General features: G+C 43.8%; 1 protein-coding gene across 2 annotated transcripts in view; it reads right to left on the bottom strand.

The window, feature by feature from the left end:
• The window catches only part of RAF1 (Raf-1 proto-oncogene, serine/threonine kinase), a 64,967-nt gene extending 40,800 nt beyond the window's left edge, over positions 1-24,167 (bottom strand). Inside the window, exon 1 of one of the 2 annotated variants that reach the window (XM_069027892.1) lies at positions 24,107-24,167. The gene's annotated coding sequence lies outside the window, so the exon portion shown is untranslated. The remainder of the gene's footprint in view (positions 1-24,106) is intronic. The other variant, XM_069027891.1, reaches the window with a different exon arrangement.
• Positions 24,168-25,538: the final 1,371 nt, after the last annotated feature.

Here is a 25,538-nt window from a genome sequence, read left to right as displayed (position 1 = left end):
TATATGAAGCTGTTAACAGTGCAGTACACTTGTTTTGCTGGAGTGAAAACCATTATTTTTGTTGCTTTGTCCTGCACAAATTGTCAACTTTTTACTTTATCCATATCCAGCTAAAGGTGGTTGCTGTTGGGCTGGTTACAGTGCTTGCCTTTCTCACCCTGTCCAGCAGCTCTTCAGCCGAATCTTGGGAGTCTCTCTCTTCCATAGGAAAATAACACCTGACTTCCCATAGGCACCACACAACAGTCAGCTCCTTCCAAAAGCTTCACTCTTTATCTAACTGGTGATAAATGAAGCTTGCAGTGACTTTGTTACTTCCCTGACAGGCTGGATTCTGGAAGCAGATCCACTGAAGCCAGCCAGGCTCTGTGCAGGTCTGTGTATCCCCAACCCCCAGGACTTCCCCAGTGAATCTTCATCCCGGTGTAAGGTGGAGCCATGCACACCAGGACAGGCTGATACACCTCACACGTACTGAAGTGTGAAGGAACGACAGCACAGATGGCTTCAATTCACTTTACTTTATTTACTTCCAAGGGAAATTCAGTTTAAGTACTTTAAGTTACCAAGAGCTGTCCTGCAAAGTTCCTTCTGTTACATTTTACACCCCCAGGTGAAGTCACTGGGCCATGGTTGCCTTCACAATGCTGCCAACAAGTTTTGTCTCATCTGTTCACTGCTTTATTCTGTATAGAAATTGAAGTTAGTTGCTTCATTTCTTCCTTTCTTTTCACTGCTTTAACGCTTTCATTTAAGAAACACGTTTATCTAAAATTCACTATTCCATAGAGGACTATTGTCCTCTATTGTATATTCTTTTAGAATTAATTCCATCTCTTTACTATAGCCTATTAGGTGTTCATACTTATATGGTGTCTTTCTATAAAATTAACATTAAATATGCTGGATGAAAACATCAATTACGTAGCTTTTCAATACCAGTTGGTGTGGGAACACTTCAGATTAAAATTGAAACAGCTTTTCATTACGCCTTGCAGTAATTAAATTGTTCTGAGTGCAGCTCAATAAACAGTAAACAGCAACCTCCTGCTGAAAAAATAAAGTTATATTAGCCCTTCCTCACTGATAATCTTACATGAAAGATTCTTAGAATTTTCAACAAACTCTCCAGCAGTTTCCAGTCCTGCATTTGCTGCTGCTGTCATTTATGGTATTGCAGATATCCAGTGTCTCTGGTCCTGTTCTGTGCAGCAGAGCATTGCTGGCTCTCCAATTTCAGTGCAATGCAATTTGCTTCTAGGAAAATTCAGAGGCACTGCTCTCCCCCAGCCAGTTCTCTCAGGCTCCTCTCCAGACAGGCTGAGCTAAGCGACTTTCCTGAATTTTAGATAGTCATTTGCAGCACTTATGACCAAGATTTAACTTTCTCCTGGTGTGACAAGAAGCTGTGACATGCAAGAATGCTGCTCAGAGCTGTGAAACCTGAGATGTCAAGTGCAGGTCCTGCTCACAAACCATTTTCCCCCATGACCCAGCCCCTGTCCTCTGAGTCCTTTGCTGTCCCACACCTTGGTGCCCCCATTTGTTTGTACAGACCAGCTGAGAAAAATCAAATAGAAAATATCCCTAAAGCCACATGGCTTCAAAGTGCTCTCTCTGAAGCTGTGGCTGACAGGTGCAGATGTATTTTATCAGTTATGACCATAACTGGTTTTTCCCCATAGCTGGGAATGTGTTGGAGGACTAGCAGTGGAATTCCAAATAATTTTGGAAAGGATTGAGAGTCTGGGTAAATCTCCTTTCAGAACATAGGAAGTTTCAAAGAGCACAAGACAAATGCACCAGGTTAATTGGGATAGCACTGGATACTGAGAATATCAAAGCATGGAAATAATTTTAGAATAATGTTTTATAAATTTCATGTGGAGATGCTGAACTGATGAGTGCCACCTGCACGGTGAATAAAAAGTCAGTCTGAATAAGCATTATTTGAGATCCAAAAAGAGGAAAATATTTTAAAAAATTAAAAATCTAGGCTATAATTTGTGTCTATTTGAACAGTCATTCCTACTGCAGAGACAATAAATACAGCACTTTGATTTACACATGTATTCTATTTTTGAAACCTAACCAAACTGGTTTATTTGGTTTATTTTGACTTTCTGAAAAAGTCTAACCACAACAAAATCTCTTCAGAGCTAGGTACTGCAGTTTAAAAATAACAAAGCATAAATAGCTCTTTCCTGACAAACATTTTTAGAACCCAGCCTGAACATACCCTAAAAACCTTTTCTGCAGCAGAGCAATTACACCTGATAGAGAGCTACATAAAGGATTTATCATCTGATTTAGTGTGGCATTAAGCTGTGCATTGACAATTTCTCATGGTAAATGAACTCCATTCAATATTTAGTTTCTCTACAAGCAGAAGAATTGCAGTTGTTCATTGTAATAACGTACAGGATGACAACAAAATTTCATTTTTCTGTGAGGAATCATGAGTGTGGAATGAGTAGTGACAGGGTAAGAGAGGAGGCTGTGTGTGCGTGCACACATGTATCAGACTGTAGCTGAAAACCACACAAACCTTCCTTTATCTCTTCACGAATCATATTTGTTCTGTCTCTTCATCAAAAAGCCCAAGTGGTTTTTTCAGCTCTCCCTGTGATGTGTTTGTGTTGTGCACAGAAACCCTCACTCCTGCCCTGCTGACGTCACTCTCGGCTTTTATCAAAGGCAGATTCCAGAGACAAGGAAACCCAAAGCAGCCAGTGAATCCATCCAACTGCTCTGCAGCTCTGCTGTTCCCAGAAAACACACACGAATTAACATGTGGGTATAAGGTCATAAATACCTGCACCACTCAAAGGTTCATATAGGCAGCAAGAAGACAAAAGTCCATTTTAGCCATGTGCCTGCATTCATGCACTGAGAGAAATGCAACTCTCATTAACTGGATTCTGGTACAAAAAAGCAATGCAAAATAAGAAAAAAAAAGCTATCTTGCTTTCAGCTGCAGCCTATTTATCCATTGTCTTTCAAGTTCATCTCAAACATTCAGATAAACAAAGATAGGTGATCAAAGGGCTGCGTTACTTTTGGCAATACACCCCTGCTGTAGCCAGCCTTTGATTCTTGTCCTCCATGTCCTATAGAGCAATTTGTGCTTTGAGGGCTAGGACAATTAAAACTCATGTTGCAAGCACCTGCCTTCAGCAGCAGCTCAGTCAGGAAAATGTGCCAGCAGGGCAGGATTTTGGTCATGCAGCTGATGAGGCTTGGTGGCTGCACAAGGGTAGGTTCCTCCAGCCCTGTCCAGAGCACGGAGCAAGCAGAGCTCCACTGAGCTGCACAGGGGGACATTTCCCTCGGGGCTGATGGACACATCCCTCCCAGGGGTCAGCACTGTTCTGTCCCAGCACAAGGCATCGGGAGATTCCCCCTGGGAAGCTCTAACATGGTACACCAGTGTAGCTATGCTATGTTTGAAAAACTTGCACGTGGATATGGCTCGTTTGGTGTCTGATTATAAAGGTGGGGGATGTTTTTGTCAGATGTTTCATTTGCTGAAGCCTTTTTTGCTGTTGCACATTCATTTCTCAGACTGGACAGCAGTAATCAGGTTGATTATATACATCAGGACACGCTTCTGCTACAACACAAAAGTCTGCTGAACTATGATTAAAGCCTCCAATACAAGATGTTCACTTTGGTCTTATTTTTGAAAGAACTTCTTTTTTAATTTCTTTTTGCAAGATAATAAAAACCCAAAACAATGCTATGAGCAAAACAAGTAAATTACTTGAGCAGTAATTAGCAAAGACATCAGGCCAAAGGAATGCAAACATACAAGTCTCCTGCTGGAGCTCAGTGCAGGAGCCCAGTGTGCTGCGTTAGGAGATTTGTTCAATCTCTCAGCAACTGCAGAGAAATGAGTGTGGACATGTCTGCTTGTACCTGAGTACTTTTAATACTTTGGAGATACACATCTAATACTCACAGGTATTCACATTCATTTATTCAGACATTCCTCACCCTCAAACCTATTTCTGGTGGAGACAGAAGCTTTGCATTAGCAACAAATTATGCAAGGCTTTCTTCTGCCCTCCCTATAAATGGAACTGTGACATAAGGACTTGAGTAACTGCTGGAACATTATTGCTGAGACATCCATTTAATTTGATAGCGAGGCCAAAAAATACCCAAAAAAGCAAAATCTGAACCAAGCTGAAGCCTTTGCTTTTCATAAAGTAAGTATTTGTAACTTAGAATAACTGATTCTATGTTCACACACTAACTTCTAGACAGGAAATGAATAAAAGGTTATTTTTCCCTCTTATCACATACAAAGCTGAATGGATGGAAAGGAATAGCAATGTTTTGTTGCCAGTATGTAATAATGCGTTTACTGATAATTCCAGCTTGGGGATTGATGGCTTCAGCATCCCCCCATTTCAGTTCTTACACAGATCCCATGTATCACCTTCATTCTGAGCAGTGTCACTGCAGTGTCACAGGCACTGGGGCTCTCTGATGGCTCTGGAATTGCAGGAAAGCCAAAGCTCTGCTGAGGGAAGGAGGGTGAAACTCCGAGGCGTTATTGGCATCTGGGGAGGTTCAGGGCTGAGACATCTCCCCAGGACACACCTGACAGATACACCTCTTTCAAGGCTGTCTTTTGAGAATAAACCCCGGTGGATTTTCTCCTCCTCTTGTGAAAACCTTATTCTTGTGGATGAGGAACAAGAGATATGTTGGTGCAGGCAATCTTCTGATGCTTTGCCCCAGCACTCTCTGGGGAAATTATCTAACTTCTTATAGCTTTCAGACTTCAAGATTGGCTATTTTTACTAAATATTTGGGTGAAACATTCAGTGCAAAGCAATAAATTATTTCTGAAGAAATGGATTTTGATATATCAAGTTTTCAAGTAGGATCACGCTTTTGGCTGACAAGAATGCAAGCAAAATTATTTGCCTTCTTTTTTCCCCCTCTCCCTCTTCATTTATCTTTTGATAACAGTCAACTGCACTTATTCTTAAAGAAGCATTGATGGTTGTAGACATAGTTTTGTTCAAAATAAAAATTGCATGCTTTATAAGCAAATTTAATGATATTTTAACTATAATATGCAGTATGTGTATTATTATAAATTAAATATAAAATGAAATAAATTGTCACTCCTGCTTTTCTTATACCTAGGATAGTTCAGGATATTTCCATTACAACCAAATGCCTAAATTCAGATTTTTAGGTCTATCAGAGTAAAGTATATTATTGAGATTGTATAAAACAGAGCTACTCAAGAGGAATTGCCATTTCTGGAGCAACCTTAGGAAGTCTTTGAGTAAGGATAAGAAATAGGATCCATTCTCATATTTGACACAACAAAATATCATGCATTTATTTAGTTTAATGTAATGTCATTCACTTGAGTATTTAACTTAAGCACGTGGAAAATCCTAGTTTCTCTTAGGGATAGGAAATAGACTGAAGTGAATAAAAGTCTTTGGTTACTTTTCCTGGTAGCTTTTTGTTGCTTGTTTTTGCAGGAAGTTGAGAATTCTCTGAGGAAAGCTCCGAGCTGTTTGTGTGGCTTTGTGAGTAATGGAAAGAATTTACACAAAATATGCCACTGCTATGTAGTGATATGGAACAATAAATAATGAAATAGGCGAGAGGTAGGAACTGCTCAGACTCCCTTTCTGTAAAATCTCTTTTCCTAGAGGAAGGTGCAACTGCTGCGGAGCAACTCATATGAAACAGTTGGGATGATAATTGCCAAGGAAGCCTGCTGTGGAATTTGGCAAGCAGCCAAGATGTCCTAATCACCTTTACTTTGCAGTTTTTGGTCTGAAAGCACTACTTGGAAGTAGCTGGTATTGTAGAATTTACTAATCCTGAGTAAATGGGATTGTTCTGCTGCAGCAGAAACCTGGGCGGGCTTTCAAAAAATAACAACATATTGAAAATATTATTTTGTAAAAGACTTGTCAAAGATATAAAATCCTAGGTAGCCAAAGCTGAACAGTATTGTAAAGAATCCTTTATGCAGGCTGTTAAAATTACCAATTATTTTCTTACAAAAATTGGTAGTTTTCCATTCAATACTGCGTTCCTCACTGAAAGAACAGCAGTTCCAAGAAAACTTTTATCACAGAAGGCGAGAGTACGGAGTTATCCTTCCACAGTGACTGAACGCAGTAGAAAACTTTCAAAGCAGCAGGCCCTATAAATACTGTTCTTACCACAACTATTTACTACAAGGCATAACAGCCCTGGTCTTCATTAGCATTTTCAAATTAATGAATGTCATTAGGAAAGGCAGTGTGTCCCAGGGAAGCAGCTGTTGATGTGCCATGCAGTTCCTTCAGTTCCACCAACACCAACCTTCAAACAGCCTCAACTGCTGGATTTTTAAGCTTCCCCTGGGCTTGGTATTCTGTATTCAGCATTTGGGATTGAGGGGGGTGCGTTTCCATTCAGAGAAGTCACAGAATTAAGCTAAAAAAGCTTGGCGAGTTATTCTTACTAGACTCACGCTATCAGACGGATTAACTGAGTCAGGCTTCGTATTTCCTCAGAGAACATTTCAATTTTTGGCTTAATTTCCAGGCACAAGGTTTCCTTTCCAGCAGCAGCGGTGTGAGTGCAACCTGCTCCCGAGTGATGCTCTCTCAGGTCTGACAGTGCAGACAAGCAGCCCATGGCTCTGTCAAGGGTTCAAGTTTCACTCTGCAGCAGTGTGAAAACCAGGATTTGCTTAAGACAACATGGAGAAAACCAGGGTTTGGTTAAGTTCTCTGAGCCTCATCTTTCCCTGCGTGAATAAAAAGTAGGAGCAGTGCTATCTATGCTTTAGGGCTGAGGTGCAGTTTAACAGTACACGGAACGGTGCAATCGTATCCTGAGCAAATGGGATTGTTCTGCTGCAGCAGAAACCTGGGCAGTCTTTCAAATAAGTTAATATTTTGTAAAACAAGACTCGACGAGGAGCTAAAACCCGAAGGGTGCCAGAGGGGCAGCCCCTTTTCCCCTTGCAGCCCCAGCTGCAGCCTCTGCCTGTCTCACCCGGGATCGGCACTCACGGCGCTGCACCGTGAGTCAGATTTTATAAAGTTTTCCTGACCAACCTCCCGTCGCAGCGCTCCGTGAGCACGGCCAGGGAAGGCTGAGGTGTGCAGGGACTGGAATCTCCCCATCTGGCAGCAGCCCACAGAGCCGAGTTATTGGCTGGGAAACTGCAGCCTGAGCAGCTGGAAACTGATCCCACAAAGAGCAGCTTTTGCATATGCAAAGTAGATCTCAAGGGCCAGCCCTGCTTACTCAGCTGTTTATCACACTCACATGAGCAGCAGTATCGTTATGTACAGTCAGAGCTCAAGCTGTTAATTCTTTTTTAATCTATTGTTCAAAATCCCATATACATTATAATTAATTTACTTGCCACAGGTATTAGCCTGTTCGAAGAAAGCCCGTGTGACTTCTTCAAAAGGTCATAAAAAATAACAGCAGGAGTAAATTGGAAGGCAAGAGAATTTGCTGATAAACAAAATTTTCAAGATGCTTGAAGCTAAAACGCAGCCACTGAAAAAGTGCAATATTAGATGATGAAATAGTAGATTCCACCTTATGCAAGTGGATGCAAAGCAACGGTCTAGGAAAAGACAGCCTGCATTGTGTGTTAGCAGCCAGGGGTTCTGCTTTAGCTCTTGTCAACCAGATAAAGACAGGTGGGATTTACTGGGCAGAGCTCCCTAAAAATGCCAGCTCAGTGCTCAGCAATGGTTAAAACAAGAAACAACATCAGGAGTTTAGGATGGGGGAGAGATGACAACAAAACAGGAGAGAGTATTTACTTAAATTGTAGAATTTAAGGCTGTACCACATTTTGAACACAGCAGGAAGGTCTGTTTGTGCACTGCAATTTATGTGTAACAAAATTAAGAGGAAGAGAAAAGAGCACCAGGGATTTGGAGAGATAGAAACCAGCTCCCACATGATAAGCAACTAACTGCATTAGGAGTCTTCAGCTGGGAGAGAAAAGGATGACAGAAAAAATACAGTTATTTTCATAGGACAAGCACCACTCACATGCCTCTATAGTCATCTTGTAGGGACTGAAAAGATTTGAGTGAGAATTAGAGAAACTCAGAAAGTCAGCACTGTGCTGGGTATTTGTAGATATTCTCTATCAAACCACGATAAATCCAGTGACAGGTGATCAGGAAGGGTGCTGTGTGTGAACAGAAAAGGGTTTTCTCCCACTCTGACTTCCAGTGATGTAGCAATCAATTAAAGGTTTTCCTGAAGTGGAGGCTGATTTTCTATTGCTGGGCATTTGAAAGTCTTTTATGCTTTCTCTAAGTCGCCTTTTGGGATTTGTGTTCAGCTTGCTATGATTTTATATCTGAAATACCAGAGCCAAGGGCTTTTAAATTGCCATTTAGAAACAACTTACACTATGACAAATGACTTCTTGGCAGCTAATATTGCTCTTTGTTCATCCTGTTTAGATTTGGAGGGTAAGATCCCTTTAGTTGTTTTTTGGGTTTTTTAAATTAAAATTTCTAGATTATATTGAGTCTCTAGAATAGCATCTTTAAGCTAAACAACCTGCAAGCATTTTATCCCTTCAGCTGTTACTTCAAAATGCAGAGATTGATAAAATCAATACTCTATTATTGAAAAATAAGCAATCTATTATTAATATAAATTACTTGTGCATCTCCTAATTTGAAAAGTATTTAGGACAAAACATTTAGTTCCAGATCTGTTCTCCAGCTGTTCCATAGTTGTTGGAATCTGGATCTGCTAAGCCAGGACAGCCTAGGCTTTTCAGAATAATTATGGCTCAGCTTTAGTGATGCTCTTGTTCCCTCACAAAATCCTGGAGAGCACATTTTGCCATGCTTGACCTTTGTTTCATTAAGTAGGATAAACACAGACTTGCTTCTCCAACACAGAAAAAATACCAATATGACATAAAAACACTTGGAACAGTTTTGACAGTAAAGCAGAAAACCCACATGGTTTAATTTAAAGGGTTAAAAAGCTGTGCTGTGTTTACAAAAACTCTAAAAATAACTTGAAAATCCTTGAAAATGAGAGGTTAATCCCAGAGAAACATCTGGAGTGTTAATTTCTGGAATAAAGGTGCATAAAAAATATAAAATGTTGAACTCAAAGTTTTTGTTTATACAGAGCCTGGCAACACACAGCCCCATGAAAGTGTGCAATGTGTTTTTAAAAAGCAGGTTTAAAACACATGGGATTGTCATGCCAGATTTCTCACAAAGACATGAAATTAAGGGGGGGAAAAAAAAGAGTATGGGAGAGGAAAGAGAAATAACATTTTCCCATGCAGGTATTCTGGGGAGTAGAGCAGACTCCACCCAACATGCTAAACAGACAGTTTGCAGAAAGCCAGGCTGAAAAGAGAAGTACAATGAGGAACTCTGCAGTAAAAAAAAAATACAGAAGTTCCTCAACTAAATAAGTGTTCAGTGCTAAAATTTATCATTGTGATTCTAGGAACTCAGTGATATCACCACAGGCTACAAAAATAGCCACCCAAGGAGTCACATGGAGTGATGTAATGTGAACGTGGAAGAAATCCTTGCTTTTTTTAAACTGAAAAATTTATATTCAGCGAAACTCTGGGAAAAGCACAAAGCACCACAAAGGGCAGTGGCCCGGGTCAGGGGCAGTTCAGCTCTCCTGGTGCTCCAGCAGTGTCCCGTGGCAGAACAAAGAAATCACTGCACGGAAGTGATGGGTAACACCTTTATTTCTGATTAAATGCATCATCACAAAGCCTCTTAATTCCCTCTGTTCGAGGAGGGAATAGATATGGAGTGTCCAGCAACCCCACCTGGAGGTTCTGCCCTCAGGAAGGCAGTTCATGGCTTCTCAAATACAAAGGGCTTTTGCTTTTCTATCACATGTCCTTGGAAATAAAGATACCCAGGAAATCAGAGATGCAGTGCTGGCATTTCAGTTTGGGCAGCCTGCACTCCCACAGTAACATGCTCCAGGATAAGGTTCTCCAAAATCTGAAGTATTTCAAAGAGCCTTTATTAAAAATATAATCCTAAAACTTTTCCAAGGAAGAAAGGAAAAAAGATACAATAACTCTTGAGACTTCCACTGGAATATACTGGAAGAGACCAGAGCGCTGAGCTGTGGCTGGTTAAAGATAATTAATGGTTGATGCAGTGTGTTCATCACTGATGGCAGCAAAGAGCATCATTCCATGGCCCTGGTGCATGAGATCATTGGCCACGTGGGTATTGCTAACCACATGGGAGAACTATTGCTCCTTCCAGCATGGAATGCAGCCAGAAAGGGAAACAAAAAAAGCTTCAGAATGTCCTTTATGACAAAACAAACTTAAAAAGTGGCTCTGCCATGAGCTGCACATAACTTGCCAGGTCCATCTTTTAGAACTGGTCTTGAATTTTAATTAGCCCATAAATTGATTCTGCATTTCTCCCACATCAGGACACCAGTGAGGAGTTTAGCAACAGCCCCATTTGGCTGTGGGGCCTGTCACAGCTCCTGCTTGAAGTTACTCTCATTATCCAGCTCCATTAACTCCAGCTTTCTTTTCTGGAGTACCTGAATATTCAAGTGTGATTAATTCTCTTCATAGAGCTATGTGTTAACAAGGAAATACTGTGGTTTTAAGATAGAATGCACAATAAAAATATATACAACAATATCATGGCAAATTTCAGATGATAATGAGCAACAACCACAAAGGCTTTGGATGTAAAGCAGTGAAGGGCTCAAATTGTGGCTCTACCAGAAAGTACTTAGTCAAGTCACTCAAGGGAGTAACTGAAATTAGCAGATCTTAAATGTTTTACTGGCTCTGAGATTAAGTTAAATGCAATAAAGAGATTGCCAAGAATGGCAAAATGACTTTGTTAGTGATGGTGGGAATCAGCTGGGGAAAAGTGTGAACAGCAAGGCAGTAACAGGGAATACCTATTGTACTGTACCCCTGGAGCTTCCAAAGCATCAAATCAAAACCGTGAGACCACACTAAAGTAAAAATAGATAATCCTGTTTAGTCCTGTTTGTTGTTCCCCCTCTGTTCCCAGAAGATAAGGGGGTATCTCAGATTATTGCCACCACTCTCAATTCAAGAGCTCTTTCAGTGCCCCGAGTTTCGCTCTGGGTTATTCTGTTCTGTCCCAGCCTTGCTGCTGCTGCTGCTTGCAGTGTACAGCCAGGAGGAAACCAGCATTTCACAGGGGTCCTGTCCTGTCCTGGGCTGAAATCCACAGAGGAGCTGGAACTTCTCAAATCCTCACAAGACCAATTCCCGTCCTCACATGACCCAAGGAAGTCACAGGACTTGGTGACACTGAAGGAGAAAGGCTGAGGTGGAGCTGCCAGTTCTGCTGTGAGTTTTCCACGTGTCCCTGGATTTGGGCTTTGTGTGAGGGGCTCTGGAAGAGCCACTCAGGGCAGCTTCTACACCTGAGCACACAGACCTGCTGCCCTTCTGGGCTCCTCACCCACCCGTGGGCACCAGAACGCGCCCCAGCGGTGCCCAAAGCAGCACCCAGAGGTTCAGAGCCTCTGGGACATCAATCATGCTTCAAAGGCCATCACAGAGTTCTTTTGTGAGACATTAGAGAGAGTTAAATCTCCAATCTTCACTCCTTCTCTTTGCTTTTTACACTTCCATCCCTCAGTGAGAAAAGAGGAAGAAAAGATAAGCTAAATATCACAAGACTCCTGGGCGTTACTGCAATGAGCACACAGTTCTGACATTCTGGAACATATTTGGAAGATGCTTTGTTCAGGAAGGGTCCACAGCCTCCCCAGGCCTCAATTTCCTATCCTTGAAGTGGAAACAGGTTCCCTTGGCCTTTCAACACTTCCACAACTGTTTATGAGGCATCGACAGTGGTTATACGAGGGACAAATTCATCATTCTGAATCCTGCCAGCACTGGACATAACTGTCATATTGACAAGGAAAAGATCTCCAATGTTTACTAACACTGGAAACTGTGTTCGTGAAGAGGGAGACACTGGAAAACAACAAAAAGCCCACCTGGATCAGGGAGAAGGATTGTAGAGCATAGAACAGAAAACAGAGATATTTACTGCACACGGTTATTTCCTGCATAAAACTCTCCCTTCACCCACGAGTCGGCTGGAGAAGTGTTATCCCACTTCTGGGGGATGAGAGGCAAAGTGAGCCATGGGAGTTAGGCAGGAGTGAACCTCACTGATGTCCCTGGGCCAGGCAGGTGGAGGTGTCCCTGCACAAGAAACTCCACCCTGTAGGAGAACGTCCCAGCTGCAAAACCATGCTCCTTCATCTGAGGCATCTGCCTCCCTTCTTTTCCATTGGATGTGGGGAATGAAGAGGGAAAAATCTCTCAGCAACCTCCAACAGAGGGAGGAAAATGGCCTTTTAGACTCCACCCAGTATGAAAGGGGATGGTGCTAGGAGAGGCTGAGCAGTTTTAGAGGATACAGCCAAGACCATTTTTGAAACTTGTCAACAAAACACAAAAATTAGGGGTAAAGTCTCTTTTGTACATGCCAAGTCCTCAGTAGAGAAACTCCTCACAGAAGGGCAGGCTCTCCAAGAGCATCTACTTGCATGTCTGTCCTCTCTAGGAAAAACTGCTTCTGGTTTGAGTTTGATTTTATTTTCCATTCTTACCACTTGTAGCATTGTACATTTGTTCCAAATATCTGTAAAGTCTCACATGTCTGCCTAGGAAGAGTCTCACCAACATGCTTGCAGCATAAACAGTCTGCTCTTGCTGTCCAAAACATAAGCAGAACCCAAATTAAGAGTTACTCACTGCTCAGCAGACTGAGTGGCATTAAAATGATATGAACTTTGCCCTTCCTTGCCCAGCAGCCCTGTTTTCCCCATGGCCTTTAAAAGAAGGAACAAAATTCAGGTGATGTTGCAGGAGTTACAGCTGCCCCCCAACATTTTTCATGGAGACTATTTGATTCCAAATTGTAAATGTCTGAAAGTGCCATCCCAAAGCAGCAAGTTCCTAGAGAATAAAGGTGATGGCCACTTCAGTTCCAAGCTGTCCAAAGTTTTCTTTAACTTGGGCTCATCTAATCTTTAATGGGAAAGACAATTAAACACCATTGACATGTAACATTCTGGGAGATCTGAAGAATACTAAGCAGTTTTCCTTCCAAAACTGTTTTTGAAAATGAAGACTTCCACTGGCAAGTTGAAAATAAGAAGTTACATGGAATTTATCTTGAATTCTCTGGCCACATGCAAGTTTGTGTTTGCATTAAGCTCTGATCTCCTGAAGTCAGTCATCAACAACTCATTGTTTGATCTTGCACAGGGAAATTCTTCCCTGGATCCTCAGGAGTGTGGCCCATCCGTGATACCATCATGGCCTGGCTTGAGGAACAGACAATGGTCCCTGACCAATCCCTTTGAACTCTGGCAGAGCAGTGTGGTTATTTCTCATGATGTTACCAGGCAGAGAATGATTCTGTCCTGTGATCCAGCCATTCTTTTGGAAATCCAGCAGCTCCAGCTCTCTCATCACTCCCAGTCCTTTGACCGTCTGCTCTTCGCATCTCCTGGGATGCAGCATCCAGGTCATTACTTCACAGGGCAGATGACCCTTCTTTCTCTCCTTCAAGACCCAATGTGGGTTTTTTTTCATCTGAGGTTAAATGGGAAGCAGAATCAGGAATGCAGCCCTCACAGGAAAAAAGAAGCAGAAAGTATCCCAGAGTCCAGGCCAGTCCTCATCCCTTCTCCCCAAGGAACAGGAATGTAATTCATAAATAAGGACAGCAAACGAGAGCTGGATCCCACAAGGATTGCTCAGGGATGTCTCCAGCAGGTCACTCACTGAGGGAAGGTAGTGGAACTGCAGCTGAGGTGGCACTGGCAGCCTTTTTTTGCCAGGCAGCTTTAGAAGTGCCTGCTCCCCAAGGCAAATGGCATTCCATGAATTTAGGAGACTCCAGATAATCAAATTAATAGATACACACCCAACTCCATATGTTTTTCTTGGGTTTGTTGTTGCTGTGGTAGAAGTTTTCTTCACCAGGTCATTTTGGGGTCCAGCCTGTGCTTTTTGAGGTTAGTTCTGTAATCCCAGCACCAAATTTATAGCTGAAGGTATTCTCCAGCTGTTCATCACTGAGGGCCTGCACACATCTGGCAGAGTGCTAGCCACCAAAACAACAGAAAAAGGTTTAATCTCTCCTTTTCAGTGATGTCTCTGAGAGACCATGAGGGGAAGATAACTAGAGAGGGAGGAAAATGGCCTTTTAGACTCTACCCAGTATGAAAGGGGATGGTGCTGGGAGAGGCTGAGCAGTTTTAGAGGATACAGCCAAGACCATTTTTAAAACTTGTCAACAAAACACCACAAAAATTAGGGGTAAAGTCTCTTTTGTACATGCCAAGTCCTCAGGTTCTGCCAGACCCAGGTGAGATAACCCAAACCCAGCTCTGGTGGCTGGTTTTCCTCTTTTTCTTTTTGTCTTTCAGGCTCTCCTGATGGAACTGGTTTACTTTGTATAAATACACAAAAATAGGAGCAAAATCCTGGAACTTCTTTCTTCCAAGTGATTGGCCTAGACTTTGTGACAATTTGGAATGAAGGGATGCCTCATGTAAACCAGAAACTTTGCGTTAGAACTCTGAGACCTTCCCTGACATAAGCTGCACCAAAATAAATTGGTTTCCATGCAAAACTTTTGGGTGTGAATCTCATTTCCCAATGAAAAAGCATTTTGTCAAAAGATCCTTGATGAGTTCTTTTTCTGAAGAAATACGTTTTGAGTAATCACTCTGCAGGCCAAGGAGATATTTGAAAATCATGAGTTTCATCAGTGTCATCCCACAGATGCAATTTTACATAAGCAATTAACTTGACAAATCCACACAAGCATTCTCTACTGGTTTGCAGTTATTTTCAGGCAGCTGCAATTTATTGATGAATGGTCTTTGCATATGAATAGAGTTTGATCTGTGCAGGACTAATTTCTACTTCTGAAAGAGATTTAACATCTTTTGCTTCCTGCTAGAAAGCAATTACAATTTCTGTGGACAATTCAGCATTGAACACTACCCTTAGATTGGAAGCTGGGTTTCATTCTTAACTTGTTTGCTTGCTTTTGATATTGCCCAATAAATTCCACTGAAGCAGAATCTTAAAGGCCCATCAAGTGATAATTTACGGGACTCTGAGCAGCGAAATTATAGGAACACAAGAGAATCTGAATGTTTTGTATTATCTTTGTGCTTACTCCAAACCAGACACACAAAGAGTCTTTTTGCAGTTGAGTGCTGACAATTTATGCTCCATTGCAAGGGAAGATGTGAGCACAGAAGGGCCCTGTCAGGTTTCGTACAGGGAGATGGAGTTAAAGCAACAGTGATTGTGAATGGCAACCTAGGAAGCAGCTTTAAGGTATATAACATACACATATTCCCTAATACTCCACGTTTTTCTGCTTGACATGACCCCAGTGAGTTTTACTGACCTCTAGATGTAACAATATTAAGCAGAGGTGCCTCCACACAGTTTTGCTGGGAGTGTTGCTGTACCCTCCTTGTGTAACTCCAGGGCAGCATCTGAAGAGGTTTGATGCTGGTGATGTAGGAACAGTTCAGGAATTCCTGCTAATGGAATTTAGTTCAGTCTCTGGCCACAGGTACTGGCCCTACGATTTGGGAAGTACATTTTTCTTGGATGCTCTATTGTCACCACGTGCACAAAAGTGACTGTGGACAGGACAAGCACCCTAAATTCCCAGCTTCTCAATAATTTTCCCTCCTGACTTGAACATCCTGTGTCTTGTTTCTAGAGCAGAGAGCAGGGACCACCACACCTCTGCTAACACGGCCAACATATTTTCATTTCCCCTCTGGCCTTTTTAAAATCCAGCACAAAATGGATGTACAAGCTACCAATATTGAATTAAGAGTTCCACTACTGTGTTCAAAAGAGCTGTGAAATGCTGCATTTTGTTTGTTGAATAAGAAAAACAGTTTTAGTCCACTGGTGGTTGGAGACACTTCAGCAGTGAGATCATACCTTTTTATAATCTCAGTATTTAGAGTGTAATTGAAACCAGGAGAATAAAATCTGCCTCTTGAAGACAGAATGTCTCTGCTGCAAATACTCACATTTGGAGGTGCAGGATGCAGAAAGGTGGGACTTAGAGCAGTTTATCACAATCAAAGGGGCACAGAGCAATAGCATTATTCATATAAATTGATAATTGATAATATAAAGGTGTGGTGGGTGTGGAAAATAGGAAGAGAGGCAAGCACTGGATAAGAAGTATTAGTGGGAAGGATTCATTTCACACCAGGGATTCATTTCAGCTGTATCAAAGAATGATGGTCCTGCTGATGCCATGGTTCATCTCTGCTATCTTTGTCCACACATAAACACTTTAGTCAGTAATCACTTCCATTTCCAGGCATCCTGATCAGGCATCGGTGTTTGTTCTGTGCCATGGCATCTATTTAATCTTTACAAAAGTGGCGTGACAGCCGTATTTGAATCTGGACAATTGTATAAACAACATTGCACAAGCTTCTGATTAAGGCCTAAACGTGTGAAATTTTATGTACCAGTAGCTCCTCATTAGCCTGCACTCAAGAATTCGAGAAATTCTTTGGTGAAATAATAAATTTCCCCCAGGCCCTTGTTAGCAAATCAATTCTGAATTGAAGTGGCATCTGCTCATTCACAGTTTCATCAGCTCCTGAACCAATATCAGTTGGTGGGATTCTCCTGGTAGAGCTGAGGCTGTCACTGCATTCTTTCAGCTCTGTGTCTGTAGGGAGAATGGGGCCAAAGAAGGAACCAGGAAAAGGTAAGCAAAGCATTCTTCTGGGATTTTGAGGCTTTGAGGAAAGGACTGCGGGATTTTGGCAGCATGTGAAGGAATCCAAATGCAAAGCCTGTGAGAGAAACCAGATTCACAAAGGTGCTGGCAAACAGTGGGAGGCACTGGCTGGCAAGATGGGAGAGTGATTAACCCCAGGAAGCTGGCAGGGAGGCTGAGGTGGGAGGCTTGGGGGCAATTCAGCCAGGTTTGGGGTTGTTTTTCACTGCTCCACACCGAGCTGGTTCTTACAGCTTCATCCTGGCGAGTGGGCACAGCAGGAGTCAGCAAGGCAGGATACTCTAAACTCGATTTTGAAATTGAGAGCTGCCTATCTGCAGAGGTAGCTGTTATCAGCCTGGCTTTATTATCAGCCAGGGGAAACACCTCCTTCGGATTGCAGCCACTTTCCCCAGCAGGTGCTCAGGTCGCAGCTGGTTCGGCTGCACTCCTACATCCCTGGGTGCAGCTCCTGGTGTCCAGGAGAAAGGAGCAGCCTTGTGGAAACAACACAGCAGCAGGACACCTTTAACTGCCCCGAAGGGACCTCAGAGTGTCCTCAGAGAAAGGCTTGTGTGGATGGAATAAACGATTTTCCTTAATTCACTCACATACACAAAACTGCACTGAGCTGGTTCTAGACTGACTTGAGTTCCCCTGAGAGAAGTGAATCTTGGGTCACTCCAAGAATAATAAATGAATAAAAAAGTAGCATATAATGAATTTGAGCTTTTTTAGAAGCCTTTCAGACACAGGTTCCTTCAATTGAATTAGGAGAAAGGAATGACTATCAAACCTGTTGGGGTTTTTTAATCTCAGTACATAGGAACATCAACTTCTGTAATGCAATCTAGTGATATTTTCTCAAGAATAAAAATTACTGCAAGAAACCCCTCTTCCATGTGGCCATACCCTCCCACAGCATCACCCACCCCTCACAGTATGGGGTGAGAACTTTGATGGAAGGAGTTAATTTGGGCAGAGGAAGAGCTGACAGCGAGACTGCACATCCCCTGGTGTGTAAATTAACTGCAGGGACTGGGTAAATTCCCCAGTTCTGGCTGCTCAACACAAGGCTTCAATATCTGCCTGCCTAGTTCCAAGCACTGTTTATTTACTCTGTGAGCTGAATACCTTCAAAAGGGACACAAAACTGTCCCAAGGGTCTCTTGCACACTTTGTGATTCCACACAAGGAACCAGAGCTGTCTCCAGCCCACGTGTAAAATTAACTGTGGCGTTTAAATGCTTTTCACCGCTAAAATTTGTAAATTAAAAGAATAAAAATTTTAAATAAATAAAATAGCCCCAATTTATCATACATTAAATAGCTTTCTCAGGACAGGAACCATATATTTTTGTATTCACCAATATATTACATACTGTGAGTAAAAGTAAAACCATATCCACATTTTGAAACAACAAGATTTATAAATGTATATCTAACTTTAATTTATAATCTGAAGAGCAGAGTTCCTTCTGCACCTTGAAAACTCTACCTTTGATTAAACAGCGATTACAATCTTCCCTCAGATAAAATATATGTGTGTGTATATATTTATGTGTATCATTTCAAAATCAAAGCCTTGCACTTCTGGATGTCATCTGCTGGCACTGGGAGCTGATCCCAGCATCCCAGAATGCAGCTTGGCAGGTATTCATCTCCTGCCTATAAAGGGCTCTCTAATTGCCCTGGGTTTTTTTCTCTTTTGAACTGGCTCACTAACCTGTAATTTCTCCTGCTATCTCCCCAAAGGTAAGTGAGGTATCTGGTGCACCCAAGGAATTCCTCATCTGCTACAGGTGACTTCAGATTGGGAGTTGCCATCACCAAGGAAGAATGAATTTCCATGTACCCAGGTTTCAGTAACATCCCTGGGCAGGAGGCATCGCTCCTGCTTCCATCTTTACACCGTTTGTTAGCTCTGAGGAGAACAGCAAAGCTTCCTGAAGCCTCCTCCTCTGAGCTCCAGATCGAAACTGGGAGAGATTCTGATCATTGAGCAAGTATTGACTTGATTTAATAAGGCAAGAAGAGCCCCAGTGAGCAATTGCAGTTGCTGCTGCTCCCCACTGGCTCCAGGTGCTGAGCAATTCAGCCTGACACACTTTGTCTTCCCCCTTTTGCAAAATCAGGGTCGTTCTTGCATTGGGCACTTTGCACTCAGGCAAAGGCATTACAAGGAATCCTCCAATGTCTCAGCTTGAAAAGATTCTGTTGTTAATGAGCAGCTGGTCAAGGCCAGTGCCGTGTGAAAGTGGGGAGGAGGCTGCAGGATTAAATGCAGAGGAGCATGGAGTGACAGTGGGTCTGTGGCAACCCAAAAGGGCTGAAATATGAAAACACCAACTCCTCTCCTTTTACTCACTCCGAGAAACATTCTTCTTCCTGCTGGCATCAAGCCCCTGCTTTCATTGTGGCCTCGGTCTTGTTCCACGTGTGGGGAAGTAGACAAGACACCAGGAAAATATTCAATCCCAAGCACCTGGAGTTTGGCTTTTGGAATGCACAGGAAGGCCAGGATTTATAACAAAGTCTGGGATAGCCTTTACTCCAGACAGCAGCACTGCTTTCCCTGCCTCAGCATTCAAGCCTCTGTACCCAAAACTCTTCCGTGACTCTTAGTACTCATAACTACAAAGTTCATTTCAAATCCACCACAGATTTCCTAACAAAAAAGGTGAAATCATTTTCTGTATGGAAGTTATGGGAGGAAACTCAAGTTTCAGCCAGCTGGTTTAGGTATTGGTGAATTGGTGGGCAGACAGATTATAAATTCAAGTGAAACCAGTGAAATTATTCCCATGTATGTCCTAAGAAGTGAAAGTGAGAAAAAATAATCCAGTCTGTGGGGTGACTCTGTGTGTGTGCTGCTTCCAGCAGCACTGGAGACAGTGGGTGGAGAGGTTGGAGGGGGCGTGGAGACATCTTACAAAAGCAAAAACAACCTGCAGGTGCAGCCAAAAATACTCTGCTTCAAATTCAGTCACTGAGTTAAAAATGCCAGTGAAGCCCCAGAGTGTGAACCTGCCAGCATTCAGCAAAAATGTTCATTCTCTTTTTTCCTTTAATAGAGTTCCTGCAGTAATTATTTCAATAATTACACCCTGAAAGAGTTGGAGAGCAGGGGCTTGGCTCCTACAGAGTGCTTCAGCTTTTAGATTTATTTTCTCTACCTCTGTGTACACAGTTTTATTTGTATGCAAACAATATTTGTGCAGGTGCCTACCTGGGGTTTGGGGCATGCAAAGCCAGGGCTTGCCAAAACTTTGCATTTTTTGTTTTCCTTTTCTTAAGCAGTCATTTCACATACCAGAGCGCTTGGGCACCAGAGGGATGTATTCTGTATAAAAGTCCACATTCTTTATGGAACTGTTATACTTCCTACTTGCACTGCAAGTGAACAGGGGACAAGATAGAATAGAATAAAACCTTGTGACAGAATTCTGGAATCTTTCTCTGCAGCCTCCAAAGTTAAAAGGTTTCTCTCCTGACCGCCTGATACACTTCCTGCTACCTGATACACTCCAGGGTAACAAAATATTTGAGGCAAGGAGAAAGAGTGATTCCTGGTGGGGAATATTCAAAGGAGGGGACAAGCTAAGGACCCTCAGACATGAGGTTCTTCAAGCAGGGACTTCTGGACACCTCGTGGGATCAAAATGAGCAAGTCTTAAACCTGAGTGTCAAACTGAATCTGCTGCTATTCAACTGATTTTAAAAGTTAATATCATCCTGAGTATCAAAATGAAGAAGTATTTCATTAAATTTTCTGGGCACTATGATTCAAAATGAATAAGCCCAACCCATCTTTTGGGTTAGAGCTGTGTGAGCAGAACAGGGGTTTGTGCAAGGATCAGTGCAGTGCCAGGGGGAACACAGCTCCTTTTGGAGTGAGTGCTGCTCCATCCTTGGGCTTTGCTGGCAGCTCTGCTCCTCTCTGGGGCTTTCTCTGGCACCACCACCCCGCTGGGCTTTCCCAGGAGGGATGTGGTACCTCTGTGCTAAGGGGAAAAAGCACACCACTCCTCTCATGCTCTCCCAGACAGAGGAAGGAGCACAGAGCACACGTGGCACAATCCAAACCAGAGGAACATGCAAAAAAAATGGGGAAAATGTCACATTTTGTGTGAAATGTCAGAAATGAAGGAGGCAGCGACCACATCAACTACAACAGGGCCCACACTCAGCAGGAGCTGAGGGAGTGCTGACTGCACCAGGGGATGCAGGGCAGGGAGCCAACGACATTAATCCAACATGCAGTGCCCAAAATACTCATCCCAACCTTTTTGCTTCAGATTTTGAGGCTGCATGGGATACCTGTCAGTGGAGGGAAATACAGGGGGGCTTTGGAGCTTAGAGGGGAAAACACAGCAACAAAACATTTGGGGAAAAAAATACACTCCCATTTTGTTATTCCTTCTCCCCCAGCCTGATTAATGGTAGTTTATCAAGGATTTGGATTGGGAATATAACTTGACATTCTACTTAACTTGTAAACTCCTCTTTCAAAACTGAGGACAAAGTGTGCTCCATTGTCCAACACAAGCAGGTGTCTCTGCCAAGAAAAAGGACACTGGGCAGAGGGGTTCTGGTGGCTATTGTTTGGCACAGGTCTGTGTCTGTAAAAAACCTCCATTTCCACTCATTTGGGTGGGGAGTCTTTATGGAACAAGCTTGATTAGGTTGCTTTCCTAAGGAGAGGAAGCTTATGTAATAGTTCAGTCTATCTCTTGCTCCAAATTTCATACATATTTGACACATGAGTCAGGGCCTCAAAAATAATTAATTTTCTAAAGTTTCTTGGAAGTCAGCAACTGAAGACAGAAAACGGAACCACGTTCATTCCTCAGCTGAAGGAAAGACAGAACTCAGGCACCAAATATCCTGTTTATGCAGCAGGCTGGCCAGTGCCCATGCACCTGAGGCTGAATTAGCCCCAGGATGAGAGGGGTTTGCCCCCTGAAATGAGGACCACAGTTCAGATATCTTTATTTATCATACTGGGGAGCCGAGGTGCTTTATGGACGAGACCACACAAATCTGTGGTGAAAGTCTTGCTGCTCATGGAGCAATGGGGGCTTCTATCCCCTTGAAATGTGCTCTGACATTCAGAACACAGTAAGCTCAGTCCCCTCATTCTTAAAAAAAGCCATGGAATACTCAACAAACTCTACCAAAGATGAGGCACCACGCAATTAAAATCCTGGGAAGTATCCACAACATTCTGGTCCTTGACCATGGTGTGAATGGGCAAGGGTGGGGCATCACCTCTGATCCACCTCTCTCAGCCCACTTGGATTTCCCCAGGCTGCCAGAGAATGGGAACGGGAGTGGGGCTGCTGCTCAAGTGCAATCTGTTGGCTCCGATTCTGCTGAGGAATAATAGCAATGCAGTGATATAACTGCAGGAAACTGTCCAAAACCATCAAATGCCTCACTTTGGTGGGTTCTTTTTTTTTCTTTCCTTATATCTGTGTCATTCCCTTTCCATTTGTTGTTCGCAGCCTGAATTCCTCAGATAACTTTGCTGCAGACTTGACTTTTACTGCAGATACAGAAAACTGCCTGGAAGTTTTGCTCCTTGGTCGTTCTGGCTGCTGTCCAGCCTCAGTAACACTCAAGATGCAACACATCCAACTTGCTCCAGCAATCATTCTGTAAAATACAGCAAGAAAAACCAAAGGATCCTGCACAAAATTAGCTGCTACCTTAATTAATGACTTCAGGAAGCAGTAAAAGTGAGTCTGGCCCAGGTCTTTGGAGGGGCAATTCTAATTCTGCTGGAGAGGTGAGGTGAGCCTAAAATAAATCAGTAGAGGGCTAATAGGAGGTCAGTAAACATTGCAGATTTTCAGTTAATAATGGGGGTTTTCTCCCCAGCTCCCAGAGGATGTCGGTAGCTCTGGCTGCACCCTGGGCACACCTTGAAGCTGTTCCCAGCACCTGCTGCTGGAAAATGAATGTGGAGACACCGGGGTTGCACCAGGCAACTCTTTTAACAAAAACGGAGCTGTTTGCTGTGAAACAGAGCTTCAGCCGAAAGGAAAGCTCCTGAATAACAGCTGGAGCTGCACGAAGCTCATAAAGGCAGCAAGGCAGGTTTGGAAGCTGCCCGAGAGCGTGACACACATTATACACCGCACACCCAAGTGCTGCGGATAGCCACGCCCGGCGCCCCCAGGGATGCACACGGTGGATTTGGGGTGTCTGTGCAGGGACAGGGGTCGGACCGATGTTCCTGTGGGTCCCTCCTGACTCGGGATGTTCTGTGATTCCATCAAAAACACCTGTGCAGTTTTAAGCACCCGCCTAACGCCGGCAGGAGATCCCCTCCAGCTTCCTCCAGAAAGCACAGCGTGAGCTGCTGCTCTGCAGATGAAGAACCGAAGCAAATCTCAAAATTGCCTAACAGAGCAAGGTGCTGGGCCCCACTGCTCCATCCCCTGCAGGAGCCCGAGCTGCAGACGGGACTTTGCAATCCCTGAGCAGCACAGGCTGCTCCAGGCTGAGCTGTCAGCTCCCGTGGAGCAGCAGAACTCCCCAGCGCTCACCAAATGCTAATGAGGGCCAGGATTAAACTGTGGCACACTTGGAAAACGCAGGCCTTAATGCACATTAATCTCAGCCATGGTTTGGAAACTCCTGACCTACATGCGAGGAGCTCCCGGTGCAGATGGGCTATCGGAGCGGCGGGACTGTGCGGATATAATTCATTGTTATGCAAACACGCAGCTACTTTTCAACCTCACTTTCACACTCCTCGCGGGTTTCGTCTCAAAGCATCAGAAAGGGTGGCAGAAATAAAGTCTCCTGCAAAGAGGCTTCGATTAAATCTAGAAAGGATTTTTGCAAACAAGTCAAAGGCACGCAGCCTGAAATGGAACTGTGCTGCTCCAGGAAAGGGCAGTCACACTTCAAAATACAACTTTGTGCCTGGTGAACATGAATCCCTGTGCTGCTTTAATATTTAAGTAGAAAACGACAATTTCAAAGATTATTAGATTACGATTTTTCCTTAGAAAATGTGGAAATTTCCACCAATTCGTTCATACAAAATTCATAAACCTCCCCTTAGAAATTGCACTGGGGCTTTTCCATCTGATTGCAGACTAATTAATTTAACCTTTCGAAGCAGGTTCGGCAAGTATTTAATCCTGACCCTTTAGCCTGGAGTCACAGATCCATTATTAACCTTCCAGACAATTGAAAGCGCTGCAAAAGCTGTGAAAACCCCGTCACCCCCACCCGGCCCCCCTGGCACTCACCAGAACCGTGTTCCCACACCCAGCCAGCCCACGGGCACCATCTGAGCAGCTCTGGATCCGCGGAAAAATCCACAGGGACCCGGCTGGGACTGCTGAAGCAGATGCACCCGGGGTTAGCAGTTCCCGGGGCGAGCCGAGGCACCGGGAATGGTTCTGCTTCCCAAAAGGCTCCAACGCATTCTTTGTGCGGGCACAAATACCTGGCCCCACAGGCTGAGCCCGGCAGGGTCACACGGGTGACAGGGCTAAAAAAGGCAACCCCAGAGGTTTAATTTAAACTGCCCCATAACGCTGGTGTTTTCCCCCGGGGCTGCTCTTCCAGCCTTTCCTACAGCTTTCCTGGAATTTTAATATCCCGCTCTCTTCGGGTTTGTACTTTTTGATTCTTTTATTTTTAGCTGCAGTATTTCACAGTGGTCTGCAGAGCCTGCTTGACGCCAGCAAATGTAACTGGATCCCGAGTTCCTGCGAGCCAGGAATCGCAGCCACGATCAGCACGCTGCGAGAGCACAAACCCCGGCACTGGGCACAAGCAGGGAGCCCGAACCCTGCCTGGATCCCAGGGCTTGGGAAAGGAGGCACGGGGAGCTCATCGGAATGGGAAGAAGAGCTGGGCAGGGTTAGGGGTAGGCAAATAGAAATCGAAGATGCAGAAAGGTCTGTCCCGCAACAGATCTGTGTGAGCCGGCTTCCAAAAGCTCGAGTTTACAGAAAAGCCCGAGATATTTCACTGCAGTTAAGCTGGGAACGGGCCCGGCACGCACAAGGCGGGCTGCCTTCAGAAGGGGCTGCTGTCAGCAAGGCTGGCTGGGCTGGGTAAATAAGAATAGGCTGCTTGGCAGCAGGTCACTGCTGACAGGCATCTCCCAGGCCACTTTTTCCAAGTTATGATGGCTCGTTTGACACACACAGAACTGCAGCTCCCAGATAAATCAGGGCCACATCTCCCGCCCAGCCTTCGGTGGGCAGCTGTCAGGTTCTTACCTTTCCCTTCCCCACTGTACAACTGGAATAAATCCGGCTGAGTTCCCTTGCCTGAACCGACTTTTTAGTTTTCTGTAGCAGAGAACAAAGTGGAGGATTGCCAGTTTATCTGATTGAGAAATTGATCATCCCGACTATTCTAGGATCTGCAACCAAGGCAACGTGTCTACAACAGAGTGCGACGGCTCCAAGGAAGAAAGAAAGAGTGTGTGCAGGCATTTTATGTCGCAGAGGTGACACGGTGAGTCCGCAGCAGAGCCTGGGCTGGAGCGGGGTGTTCAGCCTGCCCACCCCGTGTGCAGCTCACCGCAGCGCTGCTCCTGCCGCAGCCTCCAGGGAATGAAGTCCAGAGGGCTGGGGATGCTCCGCTCCTGCCCTCGCACTGCACTTCGCTGCTTGTCTGTGTTTTGGCAGGGCTCAGAGCTTGTTGCCAGGAAAGAGGGTACAT

This window comes from Aphelocoma coerulescens, chromosome 12, assembly GCF_041296385.1.
Source record: "Aphelocoma coerulescens isolate FSJ_1873_10779 chromosome 12, UR_Acoe_1.0, whole genome shotgun sequence".
Lineage (NCBI taxonomy): Eukaryota > Metazoa > Chordata > Aves > Passeriformes > Corvidae > Aphelocoma > Aphelocoma coerulescens.
The sequence above is the reverse complement of the archived record's forward strand: the minus strand, read 5'-3'. Positions and strand labels throughout refer to the sequence as shown.